This window comes from Rattus norvegicus, chromosome 1, assembly GCF_021556685.1.
Source record: "Rattus norvegicus strain SHRSP/BbbUtx chromosome 1, alternate assembly SHRSP_T2T, whole genome shotgun sequence".
Taxonomy (NCBI): domain Eukaryota; kingdom Metazoa; phylum Chordata; class Mammalia; order Rodentia; family Muridae; genus Rattus; species Rattus norvegicus.
Window position 1 is genome coordinate 148,677,100 of NC_141534.1, and position 18,778 is coordinate 148,695,877.

Below are 18,778 nucleotides of genomic sequence, written 5' to 3' on the forward strand. Positions count from 1 at the left end.
GTTAGAGAAAGGACTGAAGGAGCTGCAGATGTTTGCAACATCATAGAAAGAACAACAATATCAACCAACCAGACCCCCCCCCCCCAGAGCTCCCAGGGACTAAACCACCAATCAAAAAGTACACATGGAGCCACCCACATATGTAGTGGAGGATGGCATTGTCCAGCATCAATAGGAGGAGAGCCCCTGGTCCTGTGAAGGCTGGGTTCCCCCATGTAGGGGAATGCTAAAGTGGTGAGGTCGGAGTGTGTGGATGAGAGTGGGAGCATCCTCATAGAAGCATGGGGTGGGGGGGAGGGGTATGGGAGAGGGTGGGAAACGGGATAACATTTGAAGTGTAAATACATAAAATATCCAAGAAAAATAAAATTATTAAAAAGAAACTCCAGAAGCTGTTCCTGCCTCTGGGTTCAGAGGACAGAAGGGAAGAAGTGACCATAGAAAGCCTCAAGCTCATGGGAGGGCTCGAAGGAGGCTGCCCTCTCTTCCCTGCTTCCCTGCTTGTGTGTCTCTTTCAGAGTGTAATTGGGAGCCTGTGGCCAGGAAACCTGAGCCATTTGGTTGCAGAGAAACATCACTGAGCTGAACTAGAGTTTTGGGTCCAGGCAAGGGGACAGTAAACGGACAGACAGCTTCACAGGTCCTGAGCAGTGAACGGCTAGGATTAAAATGTCCTCTAATGACTGGAAAGGTTCAGTACTCACTTTACAGCCAGTTTTATGGACTGTGGCCACCAGGTTGGTTTGGAGCAAGTGGGTGGTGAAATGTGCCCTGGACAGCATGTGCTTTGCAAAGCCAAATTGAATTACTTCATGATTTGTGTGCAGGTTTGAAGTCACAGGTAGTCATAATGTCTGAGGTCTTTCTCCAGCCCTTCTTTCTGTCTCCAGGGGAGGGGGTGACATGCAGGAGAAAGAGCACAGACAGAGCAGCAACCAGGGAGAAAAGGCAGGGCAGAACATGCTGGCTTGGGACAGCCAAGAAGCCGCTGAATACATGCATCTGGGACTCAGTGGTGCCAGCTGGGGCATCCATAACAGCTTAGATGTTGGTGGTAAGTGCCACTGAGAACCTCCCAGTGAGAGGGGATAAAGGGAGGTGTGGAGGGTACGGTTAGGTCCCTAGGACATCCTGGACAAATGGCTGAGGTGACTATTAACGCATCAAAGGGGTCAGCCACTGGCCACCAGGATGTCCCAGCATTTCAAAGATCTGTTAGAGTCCTGGCTCCTCTCCAGAACTTCTTACTCTCAGCCCCTACCTTAAACTCCTTCAAGCCCTTCCCTTCCCTTCTCTCCTCCCTCTCCTCCTCTTCCCTTCCTTTCCCTGCTCCTTCCGCCCCCCCCCCCCCCAGCTTCTCTCTTCTGTATAAACCAGCCCCTTTGACCACATGCTCTCTTGGTTCACATCCTGCTCCTGGTCCCCTCTTGTCTCCCTCTCTCCTCTTCCTCTTTCACTCTCCTCCCCCACCCCTCATGACCTGGTCTCTTCTGCTGGCCATGTTCAGTCTGAACTCTTCCAGATGCCTCTGGCTGTTCTCTCCCTCATATAGACAATAACAAACCTCCTCAACCGGGCGAGATCATGTCCTTCCTTTCCTTCAGGCACCAGCATTCTCCAGTCAGAGAAGCCACAGGCTATCCCTACAGGAAGTGTGCTTGTACACTTTGTCTCTGTCTCTCTGTCTCACCGTCTCTGTCTCTCCACCCCCTTTCCGAGCAGGTAGTTCGCTTTCCACTCTCACTGCGGAGGCCATTACTCCTCAGTACTGTAGCTGATGCAAGTTTACAGCTTATGCCCTGGGGCGTTTCCTCTGTGAACAGCCACCTCAGACTTCTGTAAATGTGGAGGGGGATAGTGGGACCTGTCTGGCTCACTTCCCTGCAGGGCTGGAGGAAGAGGCCTCCTTGACCTCATTTTTGCAGGTGTCTGTCTTATTTAGGCAATGCTCCTGCAGATGCTCACAACACTCCCTTATCCCATGATCGATTTCTAACCTTGTTGGGCTGTGATAGCTGTGGTAAGGGCTTTGAAGAGAGCCAGATGACTGTTTTCTGACTGCCATTTCTGTTGTGTTTTATAACAAGATAGAAAGGGATATGTTTGGTGTGGGGGAAGGGAGGTGCCTCTGCCGGCCCATGCTGAGGCATCGCTTCCTCCTGAGGGACCAGCCACACGATGGTATATTATAGAATAGTTTATTTAGGGCAATAGTTGAGGGAGTAGTAGAGACAGAGAAGGGCAGAGAGAGAGGGGGGGGAGGAGAGAGGGGTTGACCATGAGCAAGTGGAGAAAGGGGGAGGGGAATGGGGAGAGGGGGGGAAGAGGGTAAGGGAGCAAGAGAAAGGGGAGAAGAGAAGACTGAGGAGAGGGCGAGCAGCCCCCTTTATGAGTCAGGCACACCTGGCTGTTGCCAGGTAACTGTGGGGCGGAGCCTAGACGAAATGCCATCAATTTCAATGTGAGGAAGAGAAGGAGAAATGTCAGGTTTAAAATCTGTTTTGAGGTCAGATGAATGGTGTTTTCCCTTTAGACTTCTAAGACACACTTTGGTGTGACTCTAGGCCAAGCCCATGTGGCCATTGGTTTCACGTGTAAGTTACATAGTCTTTACTGTTTTGTCCTGAATGATGAGTCTTCCTGGTTTAAAGAGAAACGGGAGAAATCCAGACTTTTCACGTGTGACTTTCTGCTGAACAGGAAGTTTTGCTGTTTTGTTTATTTTTGATTGTTGTCCCTCTGCTTCACCCCTGTAACATTATGTGATTCTTGTAAAGTGTTTCAAATCTAGAATCACCAATGTATCATTTCCTCTTATTTGAAACTATGAACACAAGTTGGGTCCTTCATTCAATTACCAGTGTCTCTTTTTTATTCTTTGGCTGTACAATGATGTAGTCACACAAGGCACAAAGGGACAAGAAATGGTTGAAAACACCTAGTCACCTCTTTCCCCAAATCTTCAACTCTTCAAGAAAGGTAGAGATCTCCAAACCTGTATTTATGGGGCAAATACTTAGGAAGGGTGATTTCTGCATCAACACTCATTATTTTTTACCAGAGAATTCTTTGATGGTATTTTGAATAAGCCAGTTTAGGTAGGAAGCAGCTTGGCACGGAACTTTCCGCTGCTGTAAAGTATTAGGTGAGGTCATGGGTGTTTTCACAGGAAGTTTAGAACATAGTGTCTGTTTCTACCATTTTCCCTTATCAGTATCTCAGAGTAACCAACAGTTAAATTTCATTGTTGCAGATTTTCCCTACAGTGTCAATGACATCTCGTTTGTTTTTAATCCTTTAGCCTTGAGATAAAATGACCTGGTACAGACAAAGGAACAAAGGAGTCCTGGTGGCAGGCTCTGGGAAGGTCGGAAGGGCAATATTGGGGGTGGGGGTGGGGCGAGACTCTGTTTGGGAACTTATGGGGGGGGTTGGCTGCTGGCAGGAGAGGAACAGGAAGAGGTAGGGAAAGGGTTGGAGGTCATAGAGTCTGACCTCAGCTTGAGGGGAGCAAGCTCACCTCCTTCCACTTAGTAGTAAGGTCTCCAAACCCTGACCCCCATCCCCATTTACAATCTCTGATGCTCTGCATTCCTTTCAGTCTCAGGCTTTGGAATGCTCTTCAGCTGAAGGACGTTTGGCTTTGCAGTGTCTTCATTTAAATTGGCGAATATTCATTGTACAAGATGCAGGCTTCCTGAGGGCATTTGCATATTAGTCAGAGATGAATTAGATCATAAGTTTAACAAGTCTGAGCTCCCTGAAGCTGGGTTTGGGGGGTTTCTATGAAATCCTGGAAACACCCTTCTGTCTAGGTAGAGCTCCAGTTTGATTGAGAGTAGCCGGATGTACCCACCCTCCCTCCCTCCCTCCCTCCCTCCCTCCCTCCCTCCCTCCCTCCCTCCTTTCCTCCCTTCCTTCCTTCTCTATCTCTTCTCATTTCCTAGTTGCTTCAAATCTCCAAAAATGAGGAGAGCAAGAAATTAGCAATTCTTCTCTCCTGTGAGGTCAGAGTGTGTTGAAAGACCCAACCATCTCATCAGATCCTAAGCCCGGAGGTGAAGAGTGTTAGGAAATGTAAATTGTGGACTAATGCAGTGGGGTGGGAGTATGGGAATACCGGGCAGGTCCTGCAAAGGTGTCCCCCTGAGGAATCACACCACAGGATAGATATACCTAGTATAATGAAGATTATTGTGTGTGTGGGGTGGGGACCCAGAGAAGAGGTGGGGGCAAGGAAAGGGGGAACAGAGAGGAAGAGGGAAAGAGGAAGAGAGGCCGGCCGGAAACTCGTGGGAACAGAGAAAGAGAGTAGAAGAAGGGAACCTGGGGGATCCAGCAGACCTCTTTATATGCTGCTGCTACATCTGCCAGCACCTGACTGCAGATGATGATGCAAGCTGTTGCTAGGTAGCTGTTGGGCGGAGTCTAGCAGAATTGTCTGTAAGCCAATGGAGAGCGAGGGTAGTCTGCATGGGTTCTCAGCATCTTAGAGCCAACCCTGAAACTAACTCCAGGTGAAAGAGGAGCTGATCACCCAGTGTGGCCACACCCAGTGTGGCTGTTTCTGCTGCTCCTGCCCTCTGAAGGTGCTGGGAGAAGCTGGAGTTAGGGAGCTTCAGGGCAGTACTCTCACTGTCTATACGGGTGCTATTCTGAAAGGGGTTGATTCTATCCTCCCTCCTCCAACAAACTTCACTGTGGTTTTCTGACTTTGGCTATTCCTGTTAAAAAGATTATTATTTTTTGTTGTTTAATATGAAGGATACATCTTATTGCTGAAAAACAATCAGATAGACCCTAGACCCCAGGTTTTATTCTGTTTGTTTTTTGTTTTTCTTTTGTTTTGGTTTTTGTTTGTTTTTTATAAGCAGGGTTTTAAAAAACTTTTACGGCATTATGCCCTAACTTGTTTCTTATAAAGTGTCCCAGGAGAAAGATCACAAAATATTACTTTTATTTTACTTATTTTGAGTTATGAACAATGAATCATCAGGCTTTCTCTTTTTTCTTATTTTTGACATTTCTAATTGAATGATGAAAATTCTTTCTTACTTTCTTCACTTTGCTGATAGCTTGCAGGCTAGGAGATCAACAGGCTTGGAGACAGTGTGGCTAATTCCATGCAGTTTGGGGATGTGCAGCCTGTCCTAGCCAGGCCTGAACACCTTTCCCATGCATCCTACCCTGCTTCCTGTGGCTATGAAGAACACAGCAGTTTATGACAGTTTTCTAAGTTCTAGGTAATTTATCAAGAGTGGAAGTTTGCCACTCATGGTTCTGGGGGCTACCTTCACAAAGCTACATCTGGTGAGGTCCCTTTTGCTAGTGATCGCTCTCAGTTGAGTCACAAGGCTGCCTAAGGCAAAGTGAGGTCCGGGAACCATTGGGGAATGACAACTCCCTGGAGGTGTCCTGGAAGCTCCTGATAGGAGTCTGAGTATCCCAGGTGGGAGCTGCCAGAGTAGCTTAGGGATGAGCTGATGGCTATTGAATGCAAAATGGATCCCAGAATTGTTTGGGATATAGACTGGATAGGGGCGTGTGTTTGGATGTGCATGTGCATGTGTTGTGTGTGTGTTATGTGTTGTGTGTGTGTGTGTGTGTGTGTGCGTGTGTACGCATGTGTGTGCTTAGAGGGTTATATCAGAGACTGTGGGAGCTCTGTGGAGTCCTTGGGATTCTTAATCTTTTGATTGTAAGTTGTTGGTTAACCAGCTTTTCTTTCTGAGATCTTCCACTCATTTTTGAACTAACTCTTTATTCTCTGCTGTTTCATCACAAAGGATTCATTTTACGATTTTCAAAGACAAGTCAAATATATCCATGCCTTCCACTGATCTCTGTGGACTGGTTCCTTTTGAACAGAAAGATTACCTGTCTGCTTTTGACTGACCTGCCCGCCTACACACCTGTTTGCCTATTGCCCATCTATCCATCCACCTGCACACTCATTCCCATAGCATTCTAAGTCTAGATTCCAGTTGTATGTTTGGGGTTTTCAACTTGACACAGGTTGGGGTCAGTTGGGAAGATGTTAACTTGTTAGAGAAAACGCTGCTACCTGATTAGCCTGTGGGAAGACTGCAGTTGATATTGAAGGGCCAGCCCACTGTGGGTGATGCTATCCACAGTCAAGTGGTCTTGGGTGTATGTATAAGAAAACAAAGCGGGGCTGGGGATTTAGCTCAGTGGTAGAGCGCTTACCTAGGAAGCGCAAGGCCCTGGGTTCGGTCCCTAGCTCCGAAAAAAAGAACCCAAAAAAAAAAAAAAAAAAAAAAAAGAAAACAAAGCAAGCAAGCCAAGAGAAGGAAGCCAGTAGCCAGCATTCCTCCATGGCCTCTGCTTCTGTTCCTGTCCTGGGTTCATGCCCTGCCTTTCCTTCATGGTGGACTATAAAATGTTCGCCAAAACAAGCTCTTGATTGCTTTTGATCCATTGTTTAATCACAGCTGTAGAAACCTCACAAGGATCATAGTTTTCTGAGCTGACTGTGCAGTTGATTTCAATAACTGAAAACTCAGTAAGGGGCAGACAAAGGCGGGAAGGCATCTTCTACATTTTGGATTTAAGAGATGTTTAGAATATTCAAGAACATTTCCAACAGATTACTAGGTGCAAAAATATTGAAGTTCAAGAGACTCCAGGATTTTCAAGTTGGTATATAACTTGTTGTATATAACAAGTTTCAAGTTGTGCATAAAGTTTATCTTTTCTGTGACCACAGGATGAAAGCAACAGGAAGATTAGTTAGGACAAGGGAGAGTCAGGAGGCAAAGGCTGTTACTCTGGGTGAATGAAGAGCAACTCCAGAGGTCACTAAAGGGAAGAGGGCAAGAGTAGTTGTGTGAGAGGAACGGTCAGAATGCCTCTGAGAGAGTAGTTAACTGGGAGCCACACTTATCCCTAGGCTGCAGTCGTTAGGTGATTGGTGGGGCTGCTCCCATGGAGCCAGGCCGTGCAGTGCCCATCAGGACGGGGTGTGGCTAGGTGATAACACAACCACAGAGCTGACTGACCTGAACGTGCATGGGAGGCAACAGCGTCTGTTCTTGTTAATGTCAGGGCCTCCATCTTTGCTGGCTGCTGCCGCCTCAAGACATCTCATGCTCAGTGTGGGGAAGACGAACAAAGAAGGACACCTGATGCTAAGAAAAGAAAAGCCTTCCAGAAACTCCCACCCCAACTGACTTCCATCTAGGCCTGGTTTGCTACGAGAAAAGTGACTGCTTGTAGCTGGAAGGGAAGCTGCAGAAACACAAAACATTCCAGCATAGTGGTGTGTTGACTGGAAAGAGGAAAGTCTTCATCCAGTGGGCAGAAGACAGAGTTGACTTTAGTTGGGTTGAGAAGGAAGTGGGAAGGAAGAGAATGCGTGTGTCGGGTCTCCTTGGGAGGCTATTATAATAGGTGTGGATTGGAGAAGCGGTAGCCAGTTGAATGTGGAGAAATAACTGGGGGTGGCCTTTCAGAATGTGAAAGGCTTGGGTCATGTCACATTGATGTGAGTGGAGTGGGATGCCTGTACCCTGCTCTTGGGAGATGCATGGAGATATGGAGTGAGTGGAGACTGTACTGTATGCAAACTGGCAAAGTGCGTGCTAGGAACAGGAAAATAGAGCATGTGCACAGGGTGATAGTCTAGGAAATACTGCCTAGAATGACCCACGTTCAGCCTTGTGTTTCCCACGCCGAGGATTATTGCAACACCCTGCACAGATGCTGTGCTCTTGGCAGCAGTCCCACATCTCTGCTGGTTGCTGCGTATGCCAACTTGACAGTGACCAGAGTCATCTGGAAGAGGGAACGTCAGTTGAGAAAATGCCTTCATCGATCTGGCCTGTGGGCAAGGCTGTAGGGCATTTGTTGATTAGTAATTGAAGTGGAAGGGCACATACCATGGTGGGCGGTGCCACTTCTGGTTCTGGGATCTATAAGCAAGCAGGCTGAGCAAGCCATGGAGAGAAAGCTAGTCACCAGTGTTCCTCCATGCTCTGTGCTTCGGTCCCTTCATGACTTCCCTTCATGACGGACTGCAAGCTGTAAGATGAATAAGCCCTTTCCTCTCTGGGCTGCTTTTGGTCACGGTGTTTATTACAGAAACAGAAAACTTAACCAGGATGGTGTGACTGTCAGTTTTATGCGGCCATCACAATATGAGTATCTACTTGAAGTCCATCCCCTTCCTCAGCCGGAGCTGACCTCAGGCAGGCTGTTATTGTGGGTCCTCCCGAGGCTCTCCTACCTGATAGCTTCCTGCCTTCTGGGTGTGTGTGTGAGGGACTGGAGAGAGAGAGAGAGAGAGAGAGAGGGGGGGGGGGAGGAGAGAGAGAGAGAGAGGGAGAGAGAGAGAGAGAGAGAGAGAGAGAGAGGGAGAGAGAGAGAGGGGGGGAGAGAGAGAGAGAGAGAGAGAGAGAGAGAGAGAGAGAGAGAGAGAGAGAGAGAGAGAGAGAGAGGAAGTTTTTACTTGTTTGGTGCTGTGCCAGATGGCTTTGATCTCCATGGTCCAGGCAGGTGTGGGGCTGACTCCCTCACAGATGTGGCATTTCCATGCTGAGCTATTGATTTCCCCCCTGGGTAGTGTTTGGGGTGCCTTTCAAGTTTTTGGGTGGTAATGATCTTTTTAAGCTTCTTTTGGATGGATGGCCTATAAAGCACCTTGAGATCTACTTCTAGTCTCCCTGGGTCTGGTTGGGGGTGGGGGAAGACCTCCTCCTCCCCTTTCTTCCTCCAGCTGGTTTAAGCCTCTGGATTACTGTGCTTTTGTATCTGTGTGTAGATAGAGACTTTAAAACGTCACTTCTATAGGTTTTGAAAGTGTTGCCAATATACTGACCTGCTTCTGAAGCTCACAGGGCCTCTGGGCAGCCAAGAAAAATGAATGAGGAAATAAAACCCACTGGACTCCATAAAGAAGAAATTATTATTACTATTATTATGACTTTTAAGAAAAATAAATTAAACCTTAGCTCCAAGTACTAAAACCAAAAGACTTGAAGATAGCTAGCCACATTTTTCTCACTCATGCTTAATTCTCAGCAACATTAGATGCCAGGAAACAGTAGAACTCAGTGTCCAGAATAGGGAGGACAGACCACAGCCACAAAGTCCGGTAATATTCTTAGCTGGCGCGCAGAGGATGTTAATTGCTTTAGTCTTTGCTGTTGTTGTTTTGGTCTTGTTACTGTTAAACAGTTACGGACATATGAAAGCCTTTTCCTGGAAAGTTTGCAGATCAATATGTCTGACGTACTCTCACAGTGTAAAAGGAACGCATCTCTCTGCAGATGTAGACGTAAGATGACATGGCCAGGAGGAGGTGCGCAGTTTTGTCATCTCAGCAGGTAGTAGAGGCAGGAGAGTCATGAGTTAGAGGCCAGCCTGGTGTATACATTGATCCAGGTTAGCCAGGTCTCATAGCAGGAGTCTGTCTTAGAAAACAAAACAAAACAAACAAATAAAGAAACAAAAAGACCCCAAAGCCAGAAGAGAAAAAGAAGGACAGAAGAGAGAATTGTCCGCGGCCTATTACCTCAGGGAGGGAGTAGAGGGACTTTGCTTACTCCTATAGCTAAGTCAGTATTAATATTTTACATTTCCTGGTTTTCAGTATTCTCTCAGATCTATGTTAAAAGAGCTACCATATGCCAAGGACTGGTTGATGTGCATTTTTGTATAAAATGAAGGCTCTTGGGCCATGGAGTTGACTCAGCAGGTCAAGGTCCTCACTGCACAATTGTGACAACTCAGGTTCCATCCCTGGAATTCACTGGAAGGATAGAACGCTCTCAATTGTCATCGACTTCTAGTGAACTGAGAATCCCTTCCTAAAATAGGGCCACACCAGGCCTGAGGACAACCTCGATGGGTGTCTTAGGTAAGACTCCAGGGACTGGATGCATGTCCAGAGTGGCCTCAGCAAAGAGGGGCTGAGGCCAGACTTCTTTCCACTTCTCCTCTTGGTGGTCTGCGGGGCTGTTCCTTCAATGTCTTCCTAAGGAGCAGTTCTGACTTCAGCTTCGACTACTTTTATTTTTAGTTCACTTAAAAAAATGTTTCCTCCTCATAGTAGCCCTTTCTTGTTTCATGTGTATGTTATTTAAATTTGTCTGTGCATATTGATGGGGGCTTTAAAAGGCCTAAGCCTTTTGACTGCACTTATCCAAAGCTGCTGTCCTCAGGTGCTGGGCTTCAGGGAGGTGCCAAGACACAGCTTGGGGTGTCCGAGATGGCATCTAGGCACCACTAGACAACCACACAGAGAAGTCAGGAACAATATCAGGGGTCCACAGGTCTGTGATGAGGCCTGGACCATTGGGGGCCGTGGGCTTAGGACAGTGTCTGGCCTGGGACTGGGGCTGGGAGCTCCGGTTTAGCTCTTCATCGAAGGTAGCTATGGATGTCTGGAAGCACAGAGGCCCTCTACAGAGATTTAGGCTCTGTGGGCGAAGGCCTTCTCCATGCCCCCCATGGCAGCGGTGGACGAAAGAGCCCTTATTTCCAAACTGTTGATTGGTGCTTATTGTGGAAAATGGATGTGTCTCCACTTCTCAGGGCGGGCCGGAGATTAATACCTTTGCAGGGAAGTGTCTGGGGAGGGACACTCTGGCTAAGCCCTCAGGGCCCCTAGGTACCTCTTTAGCATGGAGAACTCCGTTCTGGGCTCTGTAGCTGATTGGGGAGTGTGGTGCACACGTGCTCCAGGCAGGAATCTGGCAGGGAGCAGGGAGCCACCTACTGTCTCAGGTGTGTTTCCAGGGATTCATACCTGATCTACCTTAGCAAGTCTCTGCTATCCCACAAGCCCCCGTGCCCTAGTCAGCTGTTTCTTCTGGACCCTCCTAGGCAGTAGTTCTCAATCTGTGGGTCATGACCTCTTGGGGGGAGGGGTGTCAAATGGCACACATTGGAAAACACAGATACTTATATCCTGATTCATAACAATAGCAAACTCAGTTATGAAGTAGCATCATAAACAGTTGTAGGGTTGGTGGGTCACCACAGCATGAGGTATTAAAGGGTCACAGCATTAGAAAGGTTGAGAACCACTGATCCTAAGCTTCCTTGTCTTATGTCTGGTTTTCTTCAGATTTCTGTGGTTCCAGGTTGCCCTTAGACTGGAGGGCTAGGTGGCTGGGCAGGTTTTGTCTTTTGCCTTGTTGTCTCCTGAACGTGGGTGGCTATGGTGGCTGGATCAGTGGGGGCAGCAGAAAGCTGCAAAGAAAGGCTTTACTCTGGGAATGCAGCCCCTTCCTCTCGGGCGAGCTGGCCTCATACTTTGTCTCCTGTCTGTTGGAATGTTGGAAAAGACCTGAAGCTTCTCTCTGATCCTGACCTTACTCTAGGCCCATGCATCATAAGGGCAGTCCACCCAGACATGAGTGCAGGCTCCAGGTCCGCACAAGCACTCCCGGATGTTGGTTGCTCGATGGGTCTGTGTCTGTTGTTTGGTACAAGACACGGGTCTGTACTTCCTGTACTTGAAGCGGGAACTGTTATCACCAGTTTACACATCAGGAACTGAAGGTGCAGGGTACTTCAATAATTTCCCCAGAGTCAGATCTCTGTTTATCAGTGGAGCAGGGATTAGAACCCAGATGCTGTAACTGCAGCCTTTGCCTCTGGATGGAGAAGAGATGTGGTAACAGAATGGGAGTGGGTCATTGGCCACCCCCTTCCCCGTGGCGCACATGCACAGAGCAGAAGACAAACTCACTGGGTGCACATGGGCAGAGGACAAGCTCAGTGTTGGTCTTCACCCTCGCCTTGTTTGATACAATGTTTCTCTTGTTCATTGTTCTGTGTGCAGCCTGGCGGGCCTGAGGCTTCAGGTTATTCTCCTATCTCTGCCTCCCATCTCCTGGGGTCTGTGCTGGGTGTGAGGTTCTTGCTCCTGACTTCCACACGGTTGATGGATCTGAACTCACATGGTCAGGCTTGTGCAGCGAGTGCTTTAAACACGGAGCTATCTCTTCAGCCCACATTTAATTTTTTTTTTTAAAAATGATCCCCATATTGTGCTTCGGGGATCACTCCTGTTCTTTTGATGTTTACATAATTTAGGTGTGGAATTTCCCTGTATTCACTTTGATCTGGGGAGCAGTCCTGCCACTCTATTGGCAATAATATCCTCCCGTCTCTGATGCCATCTGCTCCCCATTTTCTAACCTCACACCACTCAGATGCTGCCGGCACCGTCCCTGGTTTTCCAGCCTTGTTACGGGTGTGGCCGCTGCCACCACATCTTGAGTCATTTATTTAGAGACACCTGGACGAGCTGAGAGGTATGCAAGCTGCCCACCATCTTGGCCCAGCCGTGCAGTGTTCACTTACTCTCTGCAGGTCATTTACTGTGGCAGGGTTACTTTTCTTTTTTTTTTCCTTTTCTTTTTTTTTTTTTATCGGAGCTGGGGACCGAACCCAGGGCCTTGCGCTTGCTAGGCAAGCGCTCTACCACTGAGCTAAATCCCCAACCCCAGGGTTACTTTTCTATTGTCCTGCTGCCATGGTGTTGAAGCCCAAAACAAGCACAGTTCAGGTTACACAGCACAGAACAACAGGCCTGAGATTTCGGGTTCTTTCTCAGTAAAGAGGAAACTCCACCTTGTGCTGGCATGAGTGTGCTGATCAGAGATGACCCACTCTGGATTGGCAGGCAGTGTCTCATGTCTGCTGTTGAGACGGGAGGAAGACTCAGAGCGTCCTTGCATGTTTTATGCTGGTCTAGACCAGTGGTTCTCAACCTTCCTAATGCTGCGGCCATTTAACACAGTTGGGGTGACCCCAACCATAAAATTATTTTGTTTCTACTTCATGACTGTCATTTTGCTACTGTTATGAATCATAATATAAAAATATCTGATATGCAGGATATCTGATATGCAACCCCTATGGGGTTTGTAGCCCACAGGTTAACAACTGCTATTCTAGGCAAATAAATCAGAAAGAATACATTGTGTGTAAATGTTAACAGCACTGAGTGCTGAATTGTGGGGAGATATAGGCAGGATTTATTGACACAGTACATGCACACAGGGAGTGAGTAATATCTATAAATATATATCTTGATGTATTTTAATGAATGCCACGTCCGTGTAACCTGTTCAAGGTACAGGTATTAGGGATAGGGATTTGCTGCAGTTGGTAGAGTGCCGTGCTGGGAGGAAGACCCGATTTCAGATCCTTAGCACCCACATAAAACTCAGCTTGGTGGCACATGCCTATCATCTAGTCCTGGGGAAGTGAGACAGGGAGGGTCCCTGGGGCTTGCTAGCAGGCAGCTTGTGAATTCTAGGTCCCGGGGGAGGCCTCATCTAAGAACTAATGAGGCAAGTGATTGGAGAAGACACGTGTCATTGGCCTCTGACTGCCACATGCATGGACACACAGCGATACAGGTATTACCAGCACCAAGAAGGCTCCCTCAATGCCATAACACTTATTTCTACCACTACATTTTAGTATTACATCTATTAAAAAAGATTTAGTGGTTCGTATATACATATATGTGTATGTACCATGTGCCAGCCGTGTGTTCTGGGAGAGCAGAAGTGGTGTTAGATTCCCTGAACTAGAGTTAGAGCTGATTGTCAATGCTGTGTAGGTTCTGGGAATCAAACATAGGTCCTCTGCAAGAGCAGCTAGAACCCTTAGCCTCTGGGCCATCTCTCTGGTCCTGTAAATTTAGTGTATTTTACTTTTGACTTCCGTGACTAGAATAGCATAGTATGTTCTCCTTGACTTTTGGACTTTATGTCAATAGATTCACAGAGCGTAAGAGTCACAGTCTTAGAGCTTCTGTTATGATAAAACACCACACCAAAACACCAACTGGGGGAGGAGAGTGTTTATTTTAGTTTACAATTCCACAAGGCAGGAAGTCAAGCAGGGCAGGAACGCGGAGGCAGGAGCTGATGCAGAGGCCCTGGAGGGGTGCTGCCTGCTGGCTTGCTCCTCATTTCTTGCTCTGACATGCTTTCCTATGGCATTAGTACCCCAAGGCTAGTGCTGGGCTTGCCCACATTGGAATGGGCCCTCCAAATATCAGTTATCAGTCAAGAGACTGCCTTAGGGGCTTGCCTTCAGACCAGTCCTGTAGAGGCATTTTCATGAGTGAGATTCTTTTCTTCCCACATGATCCTAGCTTGTGTCAAGTTGACATACCAAATAGCTAGCAAAATTGACCACTTGTCTGCGCAACACAGAAATATATCATTTATTAAGCCATAACCTCTCTATTCTTGATTATCCCCCGTCTTTTTTTTTTTAATACCAGTATTACGTCCTAACACATAAGTTTAAAACTCCCACACTTTCAACTCTTTTAAGGTCCAGTTTTCTTTTTAAACATACAAAGTCTCTTTCATTTCTTTAAAGTATCCAAATTCTTGGCAAAATGTCTAAGTCTCTTAACTGTGGGCTCCTATAAAATATAGGGGTAAACCCTATCTTACGCCATAACGAAAGAACAAGGCCACAGTCACAGTCAAGTCAAAGCAAAACCAAAGTTTAACAGTGTTAGAGGTTCAGTGCTTGATGTCTGGGACCCACTCTGGGGCTTGGGAGTCCCATTACCAGCTCATCAGGCCTGCCCTTCAAAGCTCTGTCTCATAGACTCAGGCTGGAGACCTTTGATGGCTGCTGCTGTCCCTGGAGGCTGCCCCAGGGACATTGAAATGCCAGGGTCTCCTACTGCACCTGAAGTTTCACCTTCACAAATGGCCTCTCTTCAAGGACTCCAGGACACCACATAGTTCCAGGCCTCAGATTTTTTTCCATAACCCCTTCATACGTTCAAAACTCCTACCGCCTGGGAGGCTCATGCACTACCAGGTTCACCTGCCAGCGTGAGACTCAGCCTCTCCCCTTTCTGGACTACAGCGTCTGCAGGCTGACTCTGAGGTAACACACCTCGGAGGATTTTAAATACTCATTGATGCTGGCCCCTTAAAGCAGATTCTTCAGCTCCAGCTGAACATTATCAGTTGTCCCAGCAGAGCAAAAATTTTACTCCAGTGGTTCTGGTCTCTTGTTAATAATCACAGCTGACTTTTCAGTTCCAGGTGACCAGACACCACAGATTTTTAATTCACTATATTGAATGGCCCTGATAGAGCCTTTAAGGGACTCTCAAACTTCCATCGGAACATCACAAGCCAGGCCTCTGTCACCTGCATTTCTCTCACCCTTCCTCTCTTCCAGCCTCCCACACAGAACATCACACAGGGCTCTGAGCACTTAACAGATAGAAAGCCTGAAAGCCCAAAGTTCAGAAGCCACCACAGCCCTCCTAAAGACAAGATCATGTCTGTAGCTGCGATAGGTACCTCATGGCTTGGAACCAATTTCTGGCATCTATTGCTGTGATAAAACACCATGATCAAAAGCAGCTTGGGGAGGAGAGGGTTTACTTCAGCTTGCAGTTCTGTATCACAGTCCAACACTGAGGGGAGGCAGGAAGGTACTCAAACAAGGCAGGAATTTGAACGCAGGAGGTGATGCAGCCATGGACGGGCGCTGCTTACTGCCTTGCTCCTCACGGCTTGCTCAGCCTGATTTCTTATAGTATCCAGGGCCACCAGACCAGGGGTGGCCCCACCCATAGTGAGCTGGGCTTTCCCATACCAGTCATCAGCTGGGAAAACGGCCTCCAGACTTGCCCACAGGCCAATACTATGAAAGCACCTTAAAAAAAAACTTAATTGCCTTTTTTAAAATTTCTAATTGCATTTTTACTTATGTAAGATTCCTTCTTCCCACATGACCCTAGCTTGTGTCAAGTTGACATAAAAACTAGGCAGCACAGTGAGCACATTGATTGGATGCTTGCCTGCAGGGTCTCTCGTTGCCCGAGGCACTGAGACTTCTAGTTTCTGTAGCGTGTTGGACTGTGTCACGGCAACTGCCCTTCTGTGTTCACTGTTGCAGACGACGCCTGCACTGTTTCTGGGTTTTAGCTATTTTGAACCATGCTGCTTGTAAGTGGATTTCGGTGTACACAGGTAGGACTTCTGCCTGGTGAATACCTAAAGGGGGACTTTCTGAGTTATATGGTGTAGCGATTTCTATATTCATCTTTATAGATGCTGCCAAACTGTTTTCCAAAACCACTCAGGCAGTGTGGACTCTAGAGAGCAGCGCATGCATATTCCAATTGCTCCACCCATCTTGGGAAACACTTGAGCTGACATTCATGTTTTGAGATGATTTTAGTCATTCTGATAGCAATCTCGTGGCACCTCATCATGGTTTGATTTGGATTTCCACGATAATAGTAGTGGTGAGATATTTTCAAATGGTTATCAGAGCATTTGGATATTGTCTTAGTGTACCTGGGACGTTCCAACAAAAATACAAAATACTGGGCGATTTACACAGATGTCTGTTCCTCAGACTTTTGTGGGTCGTTCATAGCAAAGGCAGGTGGAGTGTGTGGCCAGGGTCTGCCTCATGGTTCACCGATGCCAGCTCCCTGTGTGCTCCTATAGATGAAGAGGAGAGGGCTTTCGGAGGTTTCCCTTATAGACTAATCCTATCCTGTGAGGTTTTACACCATTAGAACCCAACCTTGACCCACTCATGTCACAAGACTCTACCTCCTAGTGTGACACATTGGACATTACTGATTCTGTGTATGAATTTTGAGGAGACATATCCTTGTTTCCCAGCCTCTTTACTGTGGCATCTCCTACGCTCCACTCTTTGTCCCTCGATGGCCGTGACTGAAAATCTCCGCCTAGATCGTTAGCCTTCATCCACATCCCTCTGCTGTGCTCTGTAAGCTTTGCCTCTGGACCAGCGAGGACTCACCTCAAGCACCAGGAGAAAAGGGAACAGCTTGTCAGGGCCACTTCTTTATGCTTGTTGGTTTTTTTTTTCCTCAGCAATTTGGCCTCTTAGATCCCGGTTTCCTTGGATACAGTGTGCTCTGAGGGAGAGGGATGGCTGGAGCTTTCTGCTCCCACTTTCCACCCCGTGTTACAAGACAGAAAATTCACCTGAATGAAGCAGCACCAGCAACTGCTTCTCCACATGCACCCTGAGACGCTTCACCCATTCCATTCCCGACCCTCAGGCTCCCCTCTCCGGCGCTGGTGCCTTCCGGATAGTTTGAAGGGCTCTTTGCTCACACCCTTTGCTCATCTTTCCCTGTTGTTGATGGGTTGAATCTTGCCGTGTTTTCTGAGCTGATAGAAGCAGGTTGTGGCAGCTAAATGGCAGAAAGAGAAGACAGAGGAGCCTGCAGGGAGAGTGAACAGCTCTGGGGAGCCTGATGTCTCTCCAGAGCACTACCCCTCGGAGAGTTGTCCTTACATTAGACATCAAACATGGCCAGAGAGTCCACCCCACTCACCCGTGGAAAGTCTGGAAGCACCCTAGCATTTTAAAGTTCTGGAACATGTTTTTATACAGAAATCTCTGTAATTTTCGTTTTCATGGCCTTCTAAGTTTATGGGGCCCAGAGCTTTTCTCCAGTCCTCTTAGAGCTACAGTTTTAGACTCACAGTTTCCAGTTCTCAGAATCCCTATTATAAGGTTGGCTCTTGAAAATATTTTTCTGAGATTTTGGTTTTGTTGCTGTTTAGTTTGTTTTATAAAAAGTAAAGAAGTGTGGGCTGAGGAGAGGGCTCCGTTGTTAAAAGTGAACCATTACTGCACACAGGCGGAAACCCCACACGCTACCTGTGACTTTCCCAGGTAGGTGGCAAGGTGTCTTCATTTTCCTATTTTTATCTGACTGGAGCTGCCAAGTTGGAGTGGACAAGGTTCCGTCTGATGATGGCCCCGTCCTCCTGTGGCAGGTCTACTGGGCAGGTTTGCAGTGTTTATCTAGTTACCCTAAGTCTGATGCATGATTTTTGGTGGGAACACTGAGAAGCTGGGAATCCAACACTGTCCCTTAACAGATGTCTACATGTGGTACCTGTCCCTTTTCATCACTTGACTGATATTTTGAAATCGAAATCTGTTCCTACACTCACCTGCTTAAACTCTCATGGCTCGTGGTTAGAAGTGGCCCATGACCTGCCCGCCTGTGTCACCTGCCCCTCTGTGTCACCTGCCCCTCTGTGTCACCTGCCGCTCTGTGACCTGCCCCTATGTGTGTGACCTGCCCCCCTGTGTGACCTGCCCCTCTGTGTGACCTGCCCTCTGTGTGACCTGCCCCTCTGTGTGACCTGCCCCCCTGTGTGTGACCTGCCCCTCTGTGTGTGACCTGCCCCCCTGTGTGACCTGCCCCCCTGTGTGACCTGACCCCTGTGTGACTTGCCCCTCTGTGTCACCTGCCCCTCTCTGTCACCTGCCCCTGTGTGTCACCTGCCCCCCTGTGTGACCTGCCCCCCTGTGTGACCTGCCCCCCTGTGTGACCTGCCCCTCTGTGTCACCTGCCCCTCTGTGTCACCTGCCCCACTGTGTCACCTGCCGCCCTGTGTGACCTGCCCCTCTGTGTAACTTGCCCCTCTGTGTCGCCTGCCCCTCTGTGTCACCTGCCCCTCTGTGTCACCTGCCCCTCTGTGTCACCTGCCCCTCAGTGTCACCTGCCCCTCAGTGTGTGACCTGCCCCTATGTGTGACCTGACCTCTGTGTGTGACCTGCCCCTCTGTGTGTCACCTGCCCCTCTGTGTGTCACCTGCCCCTCTGTGTCACCTGCCCCTCTGTGTCACCTGCCGCTCTGTGTGACCTGCCGCTCTGTGGGACCTGCCCCTCTGTGGGACCTGCCCCTCTGTGTCACCTGCCCCCCTGTGTCACCTGCCCCCCTGTGTGACCTCCCCTCTGTGTG

At 48.1% G+C, this 18,778-nt stretch overlaps 1 protein-coding gene across 24 annotated transcripts in view; it reads left to right on the top strand.

Moving 5' to 3' along the window:
* The window catches only part of Sh3gl3 (SH3 domain containing GRB2 like 3, endophilin A3), a 132,259-nt gene that overhangs the window by 57,578 nt on the left and 55,903 nt on the right, over window positions 1-18,778 (top strand). For 2 of the 24 annotated variants that reach the window (XM_087593952.1, XM_087593993.1), the window contains exon 1: window positions 9,611-9,877. The exons of 18 other annotated variants lie outside the window; for them this stretch is intronic. The gene's annotated coding sequence lies outside the window, so the exon portion shown is untranslated. Of the gene's footprint in view, window positions 1-2,439; window positions 2,980-3,301; window positions 3,368-5,075; window positions 5,244-9,610; window positions 9,878-18,778 lie in introns of those variants that run through there. 4 more of the 24 variants (XM_087594001.1, XM_087593963.1, XM_087594038.1 and 1 more) reach the window with 4 other exon arrangements.